This window comes from Castor canadensis, chromosome 1, assembly GCF_047511655.1.
Source record: "Castor canadensis chromosome 1, mCasCan1.hap1v2, whole genome shotgun sequence".
NCBI classification, from domain to species: domain Eukaryota; kingdom Metazoa; phylum Chordata; class Mammalia; order Rodentia; family Castoridae; genus Castor; species Castor canadensis.
This window is the reverse complement of record NC_133386.1, coordinates 50,827,949-50,840,723: the sequence shown is the minus strand read 5'-3', so window position 1 is coordinate 50,840,723 and position 12,775 is coordinate 50,827,949. Positions and strand designations below refer to the sequence as shown.

General features: G+C 41.7%; 1 long non-coding RNA gene and 2 pseudogenes across 2 annotated transcripts in view; 2 read left to right on the top strand and 1 right to left on the bottom strand.

Annotated features, from left to right (window-relative positions):
- LOC141420739 (uncharacterized) overlaps window positions 1–12,775 on the top strand; it is an 84,047-nt gene that overhangs the window by 21,703 nt on the left and 49,569 nt on the right. The window lies entirely within an intron of this gene.
- Window positions 3,333–4,595, top strand: LOC141415565 (large ribosomal subunit protein eL32-like; annotated as a pseudogene).
- On the bottom strand, window positions 6,264–6,871 carry LOC109695358 (ragulator complex protein LAMTOR5 pseudogene; annotated as a pseudogene).

The window sequence follows — 12,775 nt, the reverse complement described above, 5'->3', positions numbered from 1 at the left end:
CCCAAACAGGCCAATCAGATTTTTCTCTCCCAAGACTTTGACTTGGGACACATATGGCAGGGACTGAAAGCTATTAGAGCTGAGTCTCAGTGTGGCAGGCAGAATTTCTACTCTTCCTCCCTTACATGTAACAGAAGAAGATGAACCGTCACTCCCATGATTGTTATGCTAATGGCATAGTTGCCTTACAACAAGGAGATGTCAGGGAGAACTGGATCGTTTAGGCCCTCAAAATTATGAAGAGAAATCAGGGAGAGTTGAAGGCTGAGTGGAAATTAATGCCCTACTGCTTGAAGATGAGGAGCCATGAGGGGAGAAACTGCAGCAGCCTCTAGAAAGGATGGAGGACCCAGATGACAGTCATGAGGAGGCAAGAACCTCAGTCATACAGTTACAAGATGGATTCAGCCACCTACCCTTCCTTCCTGATAAGAGCCCAGCATGGCTCCCACATTATTTTGGCCTTGAGAAAATCTGAGTTGAGACTCCTGACCTATAGAACGGTGAGCTAATAAATTTATATTACTTTGAGCTACTACATTTGAGATACTTTATTATGGCAGCAATAGGGAAGGAATTCCCAGGGCTAGGGGAGGGTAGTGACTTCCTCTAGCTGAAAGCCTTGGTACCACCTCATTTCTTCGGTCGCAGTCTTTGTGTGGAGCAAGTATCTTCCAATAAAATTCCCTCTACCTGCTTAAGCCGGTGGATTTGTTTTCTGTTGCTTATGACCCAAGAGTTTTAACATAAAGACATGTGGACTTGTGTGGCTTGTCGATTACAATGTGAACATCAATGTAATTCTGATCCCTGGAAGTGTGGCTCTGTGGACACTTGAGGGTTTTAAGTGAATTATGGAAGGTCTTAGAATCTTAAGTGAAGATATTGAAAAAATATCTACTATTTTTTGTTGGCTATTTAAAACTGTGTTTTAAGGACTGGAGCTGTGGCTTACGCAGTAGAGCACTTGCCTAGAAAGTGTGAGGTCCTGAATTTAAATCCTAGTACTGCCAAAAAAAATAGTGTTTCAAGATTATGTTTAGATGGTAACAATAGCAACTTTAGTCTACTGATATGCCCATCTGTATAAACTCAAAGTTCTTCCTTTGTAGATAGAAATACTTCGAAATCAACATGTTGTTTGGCTAGGCACGCACTCTGAAGCTCTGAGTTCGCTTGGAGATTGGTTTAGAGGAGATAAAAAGCTAGGTGAGGCCAGAGCATAGTTTGCTGCTTCAGGCATTTGTGGGGCCAGAATAGAGGCCAAGAGAGTCTTCCCCACCCCACACCCACTCCAGCTGACTGCCCACAGTGGTGCACAGACCACAGCAGGGACCCTGCCAACCTGGCCTCTAGCCAGGCAGAGTAAAGAAGCAGAATGACAGAGATGTGCAGGTGCAGACAGCTGGCCTGGCAGAAGAGAAGAGGCTGATTGACACAGAGGAAGAGGAGGGCAAGTCACGGCCACCATCCAGACCCTGGGAATGTGCCTGTGCCTGGACTCCCACTCCGCCATGGAATGTCACCTGGCATCCTGGGGGTCTCAGTCAGAGGAAAGAATGGCACAGACTGACAGGTCCCTTTCTCATTGCTGCCCTAGGATGGGACTGGGAGTGAAATAGAAGTAGGGAGGGGACGGTAAGCAGGGAAAAGATGCCCCCCTAACGCACACCCCTTGTGCTTGCTTGGCAAGAGGAACAGGACTGAGGTCCACAAACCTTCTTTCCAGATGTTTCTCTATATACTACAAAGTAATATAATCTTTTCTCTGAAATAGTATTCTTGGTGCACAGAGCCTAACTCCAGTTACTGACAGACAGCGAACTACGGTCTTCTGGGTGGGGTCAGTAAGAAAAGGAAGAGAATATGGCCAAGGCCATGGTGGAGGAAGAGGGACACTGTTTAGTTGTGTCTAAACAGGAACAGAGAGCAGCTGGGCCTTGGACATTCTTCTGAGGGGGCAATTTGAAACAGAAGAGAACACTTAGAATTTTGGAGGTCTTCTTTGGGCATAAAGACAAAAACCAGGTTGACTGGGTGCCTGTTATCCACCCAGGGCAGGGGAGAGTTGCAGGCTCAGCCTGCCAGCCATGGGGACAGCCTAGCTGATGTCAAGCTGTCAGCCTCGCCTTGTGTGTAATGATATGGATTTGGATAGAAACCCAGCAAAGGATCCTACTTGTCTAAGTTTCTACCCTCAGATTTTTATTTATTTATTTTTCCCCTCTTCCCTCCTGTCCAGTTTCTTTAGAGCTTAGTGTGTCATTTATAGTATTTCTTCACAATGGGAAAGAAGTAATAAATTGGCTAGATTCCTAGCTGAAAGTCAATCTTGGTATTCCATTGATAGAAAAACCTCTTATCTCCTCTCCTCTTTTCCCAAGAGAGCCTACAGATTAGGCTTTTTGCCATTTTTCCGATCTTTCCCCAGGCTTTAAAGCAACTAGATAACCATCTTTTAAGATAAAGGATACCCATTTTCTGGTGCATAGACGAGGGGGTAAAATATTTGTGGGGTTTCTGTTCATCCACTTACAATGTTTCAACGATTTTTCTCCTAATGTCAGTTCTTTTGACTGTAAAATACTAATCCCAATCACTTCATAGTCCCAGGGGAGGTTTTGTTAGTGTTTATAGACCATATTAACTATTTTTTCTTCCCCGCCTCCCCGTGCCACATACACACAAGCATTTCCTTCCATTTGTGCTGGATGCCAAATGTGCTCATTCTGGCTTTAGCCCTAGTGTGTTTTGTTTCTCAAGGAAGAAAACAGTGTATTATTCATGGCTCACTTGGGGCATCTCCTGCTCTATGGTGCCTTTGACCTGTCAGCAACCCTCACTTTGCTGATCACAGCCTTCTTTTAACCATTTAAAAGGCTGAAGGGGACTTCTGACACCTGGTTCAACTCAGATTTCTCTACGCTCTCTTAGATGGTGCCCCCGGGACCCGTTCCTCTGACCCACTGAGTCAATGCTTTCATCAGCCCCAGGGCTTTGCCAGGGAGCTGGCTCCTTTTTCTGCTCACGCTCCAACTCATTTAATTGAGAACAATGACAGCATGTATTTAGAGAGGAGAGCTCTCCTAGGATTTAAAACATGGTGATTATAAAATTTGTCTTTCTGGAAGATAGTATTTTAGAAAGATTTTTCAGTTGTAAAGGAAATTAGTTCAGGAATTGCTTTACAGATGAGGAAGAAGAGAAGTCAGGCATGGCTTGTCTCTGCTCTTGGGGTAAAGGGAGGGGTGCATGAGGTTCTCTAGCTACTGCACTTATGGAAGGGTCCCCCCTCTGGCTGCCACCCTTCCTCTGCCAGAAAAGGACACCAGATGGGGCATGCTCTAGGGGGAGCCACTGAGTGTGGGCCCTCCCCCCGACCCCACCACTCTCCAGTTCCCAGGGCAGTGGGTGGAGGGTGAGGAAGTGAGTGGGAAGAATAGCCCCACTCCTAGCCCTTGTACCATGCCTGGCCCATTGCAGGCCTTCGAGATGTGTTTACTGAATTAATTTGAATTAGAGCCAGCTCGTCCTGGCTGTCTTGTTGACTGAGTCAAGATTCTTGGTCTGTGAACGGGCTTATTTCTTGCTGCAGCTACTTCCTGGGGGGCTGTGAGAATAGAAGTGAAAGGGACTGGACCATCACCACACCACACCACACATTGAGGCGGTTCCCTTGCGTGTGGCTCAGAAAGATCGCTGCTCCAATTGGCCACATGTGACCATCAGAGTTGTAAACCCTGTCCCAAACTGCTGAGTCACGTGTGTGGAAATCTCCTCTCCACCTGTCCCCACACTCTTTGGGCTGTCCTTTCACAATGTGTTTCTCTGTGGAGAGTCACATGCAAATTGTGTTTTCCCCAAGTTGCCTGCTATTATTTTTCTGCATTGCTTGCTTCAGAGTTTCTGCACTTGTCACCTTTTTTCCCCCTTCTCCGGATGTATATATGATTGGATGGCTGTAACTATATTATTATTATGATGAGTTGAGATTGGGTTTCAACCCTTAGTCCAAACTGGACTTTTAACAATACTGTCTCAGTTTCCTGAGTGCTGCACTTACAGGTGGATACCACCATGCCCAGTTATGTACATTTTTTATTGAATAAAATTTGTAAATATCTCCCCTCCCTCTTCCTTGGTGCTGCCTACCGAGGCAGCTACCATCTCCTGCTTGGCATCATGGCTACCTGGGCACCATAGCTGCTCTCAGACCTCTGGTGAAGCCCAAGATCATCAAAAAAAGAACCAAGAAGTTCACCAGGCACCAGTCAGACTGATGTCAAAATTAAGCATAACTGGCGGAAACCTGGGGATGACAAAAGGATGTGGAGACGATTCAAGGACAGATCCTGATGCCCAACACTGGTTATGGGAGCAACAAGAAAACAAAGCACATGCTGCCCAGTGGCTTCCCGAAGTTCCTGGTCCACAATGCCAAGGAGCTGGAAGAGCTCCTGTGGAAAAATCTTACTGTGCTGACATCACACACAATATTTCCTCTAAGAACCACAGAGCCGTTGTGGAAAGAGCAGCCCAGCTGGCCATCAGTCACCTATTCCAATGCCAGACTGTGTAGTGAAGAAAATGAATAGACAACTCGCATGCACGTTTTATTTGTTCTTAAATAAACCCACAGAAACTGTAAAACAAATTTGTAAATATCTAGGAAATTTTCTTATGGACTTTATTTCATGAGTTAATTTACATAATTGGACAAAAGAGTGCCTGGCACACAGCAAGTGCTTTGTGATTGCTCCTCCTTACCTTCTACTGTCTGATACTGATTGCTAGCCTACTTCCTTCTCTGATTACCAGATCACAAGGGAGTATCACTCATCACTTTCTACTCTGCCCTGTTTTATTTTTCTTAACAGCACTTATCATTACACTTACATACTTCAGCATATATAATATAAACTTGGTTGCTTATTATCTGGAACATTCAAATATATGTTCCACGAGGAACTTTGGATCTGTTTTGCTCACCTCCATTTTCCTAATGCCTAGCACATAGTAGGCACTCACTGAACGTTGATTGCTTGGACACCCTGCAGAACATTCCTTTCCGACTGGTCAATATTGCTTCTGGAGCGTACATGTACTGGTTTGAAAATCAATTATGTGCAGTTCTTCTCAACCATTGTGTTCAGTGATGTTACATTGGTAGCCTGGTATCAACCATGATAAGAGGTTTTACACTATGGGAATTAGCAAATACTGTGACTCAACTCCCATTTGCACCAGTTAGCTCAACATTTGTCATCAACCACTGTTGCTAAAGAACCAAACCAACTACTGCTCAGTTATATAACCCAAAGGGCTGGTGTGCTGGATTAAAGATAGCCACAAATTCCTTGTCATTCCTCCTCACTGAGAGGTAGAGTCTGTTTTGGATATTTACCAATAAAACAAAAGAGTAGGTCATCATCAAAGAATGACAGGAGGAAGATGGTGCTGGTGATTTAAGGAAAGGAGAAAAATGTGAGAAAGTTATTTTAGAAAGTGAGAAAGTCAGTTTCTTTTACCAGTTTAAATGAGCCAAGTTGTGTCCACTTGATTTTTTTGTCGTAATTTAAAGATAAACCAGTTTTTGTGGTAGTGTGCTTTCTTTCCCCTTCTCTTCTCTCTCCTACATTTGGCTAGGAATGGAATGTTTGAGTAGAATTAGAGTTTTGCTAGATGTTGAAATGGATGGAACAAGTTACAAGGAGTGTGTCTGTATAGAACTGTGGACTATGAACTCAAATCTGGGTCAACAGGAAGGGCATAAAGACAGACTGGGGCAGGAATGCAAGCAGAGAGAAAGCTAGTGGGAAAATGATGAGAGCAGAGAATTAGAAATCCCAATGGAATCTAAGTATTGTTGGAGGGAGGGCACTGGAGAAGTGAGCTGAAAGGACAGGAAGTGGTGGTCCAAGAGTAGAGGATTGACATTGAGATTTTAGAGATGGCTCATCACTGGGGAGGTGAGGACCAGGGGTGTCTCTATGGTAATGGATGACTAAAGTGGGGTGGAAAAGAAGTCTCTGGAAGTGAAGAGAGATCAGGAATTGCAAAGGTAGGGTGATGATAGGTTGTCCTTCTAAAGGTTGCAGTTTCTAGGATGATGAACAGAGGTACTGATAGACAGGAAGATGGAAAGCAATGTACTAAAAATCAGTTAATGAAGGGGAATGACCCAGAAGTCAATAGTTAAGAGCATCAAGGAGGGGTCATGGTGGCTATAGTCTGATGGCGTGGTCTCCAAAAGGAGCTGAGAGTTGTTTTTTTTTTTTTTTCCTCCAAATACATTTATTGAACACAACAAAATTGTATATACAAAGTGAAATGGACTTGCTGCTTCAAACCATTGGGGTTCTTTTGTTTGTTTTTCTATTTTGGCGGTTTGGGGATCTGAACTCAGGGCCTCACACTTGCTAAGGAAAGCTCTCTACTACTAAGCCAAACCCTCTAGCCCCTCTTACTAGTATCTTGAAAGGCTGGTTAATAAGCAACTTACGCATTATAAATAGAAAAGTGCCTAATGCGCATTAAATGGCCTAACCGCTGAACTTCAGTAATTGTATAAGATCATTAGCACAGGTAGATGGGTCCAAATGACACACTACTAGAAAACTGGCATGAAATGTCAAGAGGCCATTTTGTGCACTGCCACCGTGATGCCATCATGTTTCTGGATCATAATGTTCCCATTATCTGATTCTAGACATACCACAGGAATATCAGTGGGGTCAGAGGTTAGCTTAGCTGCTTGCTGGGCTAGAACTGATATCACACCAGCATGTTCATCTGATAGGGTCCCCCGGCAGCCCAGATTAAGTCCCTGTGAATCTGTGCATAAGACTCCAACGATGGACGGCAGCCCAGATTAAGTCCCTGTGAATCTGTGCATAAGACTCCAACGATGGACGGAAGCTCCAAGGTCGCTTCCATCCCGCCCGTCGTCCGCCTCGGCCCAGTTCTGCGCTGTACTCGAGCTGAGAGTTTTGATAGAGTTGATAGAGGCCATAAGGGAGACACACCAGTTTGAGGGCCTGTGTTGCAGGTGTGTACGGGAAGTCAGTCTCCACTATCAAGAACTGTGAGGGAGCTTGGTGCTCATTCCTGTGAATCCCAGAGCTCTCCTTGTTTAACAAAGACTTTGTAACTCTAGCTGTGTTATAATGCAAAAGATGAAAGGCAAGCAACTCACAATAAGATAATTTCATTTTGACATGTAACTCTGTTGGGTCATGACTACATTAAAAGACTCAGTAAAGTTGTTCGCTTTTTAGACCTCTAAGGGAACATTGTGATGTGGCAGTTACACAGGGAAACTGTTAAAAAGAGTGTTGCCTTTGAGTTTGCAATTTTCCAAAATGGTGTGCAACTCTTAAGGACGTTCATGAAATAAAGAACAGTTCAGTTTACCTGGAAGCTTTATTTCTGGAAAATTCAGTGTATTTTTAAACTGGGTGAAAATATTTTGGGTTTATATGTGTAGAATAGGGTTAAATTATAAATCCAGGTAATTATAGTTTCCCAAGTCACCTGACTGCCCTGCAGGAAACAAGGCAATTCTTCATAGCGAGGGGCTTGTTTCCAGCCTGGCAGATGTAGTACCCAGTTGTTCTGACACTGCTGTTTCAAATTTCCAAAATGCCTTCTAACCTCTCAGTTGGAGTGATGAGGTAGGGCTTTGAAATGCAGTGGGACATAGAAGGGGCTTTGCTCATGACTCCACATGGTTCCAGGGGCCACACTGGGAGTATTGGGAGGTGGGAGAGGTGAGAGGTTCAGTGAGTTGAGGGCACATCCAGAGTCCCCGGATAAGAGCCCAGGTGGCAGGAGGCTAGGCTCCCTGTGGTGACAGTAGTTGGGGAACAGAGATTTGAGACCTGACAGGAGCCACTCCAGGAGGTCTCTCAGGGGAAAGGGGAATCAAGTTGAATTACAGCTTCCTTCAGCCTTGGCCCTGCAGGCAGTTTGCTGTGCAGAGGCTGGGCTTGCTGAGCCTGGGGCAGGGCCCCCTCAAGGGAGTGCTTCCACCCAGCCCTCCTACTTGTCAGCTTAATTGACTGCATGTTCATGACTGCATGTGGGGCTGGTTGCCATGAATTATTAAAGCATTACCCAGATGTTGGAAATTTAGGTTGTTTCTTTTTATTTATTTATTTTTGCTATTAAAAAGTAGTCGTGAGATTGTTTGCAAGCATATATTGTTTTGCTTCTGTTTAAATACTTCCTGAAGATAATCTTCCAGAGGTCCCTGGGTCCACATACCTTTGTAAATTTCTTCATCCAGCCATTTGCTATCCAGCAGGATATTTTAAAACCAATTTACAAAGCCATCGGAATTTGTGAGCATATTGGTTTTACTGCAATCTCATCAAAACTGGATGTCATTTAAACATTTTCCTGTTACATTGATGGTTATAAAATGCAATCTCAACAGACTGCTTTTAATTTAGGTTGCTTAGTTTTCCAGTAAAAAGGATTTTTCCACATTTATTTACTCTTTGTATTTCTCTCTGTGTGGTTCAACACCTTTGTGCATTTTCCTTGTAAGACCTCAGTGTTTTGTTCTCAATTGAGTGAGCCTTTCACAGCACATGTGTGTACGCACATACACACACACACATGCACACGCACATGCACGCATATATACCCATTGTCTCTCACTATTGTCGAGAAATTCTACCTTCTATGTTCTACCCCTACCCCACTCCCACCAGTCTGTTTTCCTTTTTGACACTCTGCTTTTGATGAAAAGCTAGGCAGTATTCAATTATTAATGAGTTGCACTCCTAAAGCAGTGGTTCTCAACTTTGACTGCATACTGGAATCAGCAGGAGAGCTTTAAAATCTACTGATGCCTAGGTTTCACTTCTGATTTAATTGGCCTGGGCATTGGGGTTTTTCAAAGCTCCCCAGGTAGTTCTAATATGCAGCTAAGGTTGAGAGCCACAATCCTAAAGTGTGTAAATTGGTTGTTGGGTTACAATGAAGTTGGAGGTGGTGATGGTGGGTGGATTAAGGGGTAACAGTGGGACTGGAGGCGGTGGTGTTGGGGCAAGTTATTGGTGAGGGTGTGTGGGAGGTGAGAGTCTGGTCTTCCCACTGGTATAAAAAAGCCTCAGACATCTTTCTTGATTAATGTCTCTGTTTTTTGTTTTTACTCTTTCAAAAGAGAGAGAGGAAAAATTGGATTTTCCTCTGCAATTCTTTTCTCTTCTTTTGACTTATGTGTTGGAGATCGAAGTCAATCTACGTGTCCAGAGTGCACCTAGTTCTCACTAGGTTCGGACAATGATGAGGTTGCATTAAACTTATTGATAAGGACCTCAGCCTTCCATCTCAGACTTCCCCAAACTACATCAACTACATTTATTTATTTATTTATTTATAGGTTTGTTCATTTATTTATTTAGACGGGTCTCACCAGGCTGGCTTCCAGCTCTCAATTCTCCCATCTCAACCACTTGAGTGCTAGGATTACAGGCATGTACCACCACACTCAGCTTCCAGTTACTTTTAGAAGTCCAAAAGATATGTCTTCTGTGTGCTCAGGTGCAAATCCACTCACATTTTTCTGTGTTAGCCTTCTCATTGATATTAGCTCCTGCGAAACCATTCGAGGATGGAACTGCCTCTGTCAGGAAGTCATCTCCTACCTTGGGAGCTACCTTGGTTCACATAAGACAGAAGCATCCATCTTTCAGAACAAAGTTTGAACTAGGCTGTCCTGGGCATCCCATCACAGACGCTAGCGTGTGTGCTCTTGCATGAGGAGCAGGAAGGGCTTCTAGAGAGGCAGATGAGGAAATGGAAGCCACCTGGGACCATGGTCAAAAAGGTACATGCTGAGGTGATTGGGCCTCCCAGTGCCCATCCTACTTCCCCAAACTGCATCCTTGGCTGGGAATGGAGCAAGGGTAATTGCAGAGAACAACTGGAAGATAAATGGGAAGGAAAGTGATAGGAAAGGAACACTTTCATCCTTGGTGGCCACCTATAAGAGTCTTAGAATGCCTTAGGTGACTAAGTTCCTCGGAGGCAGGAACTCTGTCTTTCTTGCTGTGTTGTCTACAAAGTCTAGTGCATCTGCATAGTAGGTGTACCAGAAATAATTATTGAACAAATCCACTGAGTCATAGGCTTTATTCCCGAGTCCTACTTCACTGCTTGTATGTTAGGTTCTCTTGCCACTTGAATTTCTACCCAACCCTTCTTTCAGAGTTATAAAATTTTGCTCAAAAGCTGTGTCAGGGTGGATGAAAGCACAGTTCAACCATCTACACAATGGATTGGTTTTTTACTACTTGAACCAATGAGCAACACTCAGTTTTTAGTCTGTGGAAGAGGGATAGTACTGGCTGTTTTCACAATACTGTTTGAAAAATAAGAACAATTTGGAAGTAAAACCAGAATTATCTGAAGCATACCTAATTATTTATCCCAAACTAAGCAAACACTATTTGCTGTCTGTCACTTTTTGACTTGGATGACAAACAGACATATGATAAGAAAACATTATGTATTTATATAATAGATCTATATTGTTTACAATTTTAAAGCAGCTTCTAAAGGATAAACTGGAGTAAATAAATATTTTAAAATGCCTTTCACAGATTTTTGGGCTGAGGGCATGGTCTCAGTGGTAGAGAGCTTGCCTAGCAAGCTCAAGACCTCGAGTTCAAACTCTAGTACTGCAAAACAAAACAAAACACCCTAAAAAAACCTTTTATAGTTTTTAATCAAAGAAATATTGTAGGGTTCTAAATCAGACTAATGGTATTTTGTATGTTTAATTAATATGTACTTTCACAGTTAATTAATAAAAATAAAACAAGACAACTTTTTGCTTTTGTTATCTAAAAATAAATGCCTAATAGTTACCTAAAAAAGGTAACTATTTAGGATATTTTATTGTCTGCTATTTCAGGAAGTGTAGATTTTATTGTAAAAAATAAATTAGCTTAGAAGTCATCAGTGTTTAAAATCTTATTTTCCAAGATTTGCCAGGACATATGTCTATTATTAATATTATTAGGTACATTTTAAAGAAGTTTTATCATTATTGATAAGTAACTTGGGATATTTATGGGTTGAAACATTTTAAGCAAGTGCTTTTTTATTTTTAAGTAGAATGATCATATGATATCTGAGAAGGTACTATAGTTCTTGTGGATTTCGAATTCTATCTTTTAGAGTATGGGGGCTAGGTATTTGAATGCTCTTATTAAAAGCAATTTTAATATTTTAATAATGTAATAGAGAAAAATATTTTAAGAAGATTGAAGAGTTAAAAAGTATTATAAAGAATTATCAGGCCAATTTTAGTGGAGGCAAAAAAAAAAAAATCTGAGAAAAGAATTACTTTTGCCCTAAAGACATTTGCTGAACTGCTGAACTCAGTACAACAAACCCTAATGCCTGACCAAGATAGGACATCTGTTGGGAGGCACCACCCATAAAACCAACCTTCTGTTGTTCAACATGCATTAATCATGAAAAAGCAACCAGCAAAGTCCACAGTGAAGGTGTTCTGTAAAACAACTGGCCTGGACTTTTAAAGCAATGTCATGTGATTACAGAATAAAAATAATGATGATGAAGAGGAGGAGGAGGAGGAGGAAAAGGAGGATGAGAAGGAGGAGGGGGAGAAAGAGGAGGAAGAGGGTTAACTAGAAATAAACATATTTCTTCTACCTCCACTTACAGTGGAAAGTAAAAGAAGTGGTCCTGATCCCCAGCAGAGTCAGTACTGGGAGAACTGGCTCTGATACACCTTAGCCACAAAAATCTGTCTTCATGCATCCTTTTTGGTAAAAATTTCCTATCATTTGGGTGGTTTGAAAATTTTAAGCCTAAGGGGTGGGGATGTAGCTTGCCTAGCATACTCAAGACCCTGAGTTCCAACCACAGCACTGGAAAAAAAACAAAATATCTCAATCCTAAATTTATATTAGGTCTGGAACTGGTGGTGGTCTCTGACAGCTGGATAGATGTGGCAGCAAATTCTATCTGACTGGAAGCCCCTTGATAACAGGCCTCAAACAAGTCTCACAAATAAGTTTCTGTGAAAAATAAATATTTCACAGTAGAAAACAAAACAAAACAAACCTAAACACAAGGAATTTGCACCACAGGAAAATGAATAGAAAAAAAAAAGACAAGAGAAATTCAAAGGGAAGGCTTTAAATAATTGAAGGTCAAGAAATATATAACTACCATGCTTGCTGTGTTTAAAGAATTAAAAGACAAGTTTGAAAATATCTATATAAAAGAATAAATTTAAAGAATAGCCAAATAATGCTGAGAAAGAACTAAGTAGAACTTGTAGAAAATATAATTGAAATGAAAAACCCATTGTATGGGTTAAACAACAGATAAAGAAAGAATTAATAAATTGGAAAATTGGTCAGATGAAATCATCCCATGTGATGTTTTTTAGCATTTATGGCATTAGACACAATGCTCTAGGTCTCATATGGAAGCAATAAATTATAGTAGTAGAATTGTGCATTAGAAGTTGAATGTGGCACTTATGTTGTACAGTGTCTCCCTTGATTACTATGTGTAATCATGTTGACTTTGCAATATTAGGTGAAAATTTTAACTCTGAGATTAAATTAGAATACAATTTGGTTTTGAACTTTTACCAATTATCTTCCAAGACACCAAGTGTCCATATTTGAATCATTCTAAAAACTCTTTATTTAAGTTTTTTGGTCACTTAATAACTTTCTGACATTTCATCTACCTTGAATTATAGCTTTATGTATTATGT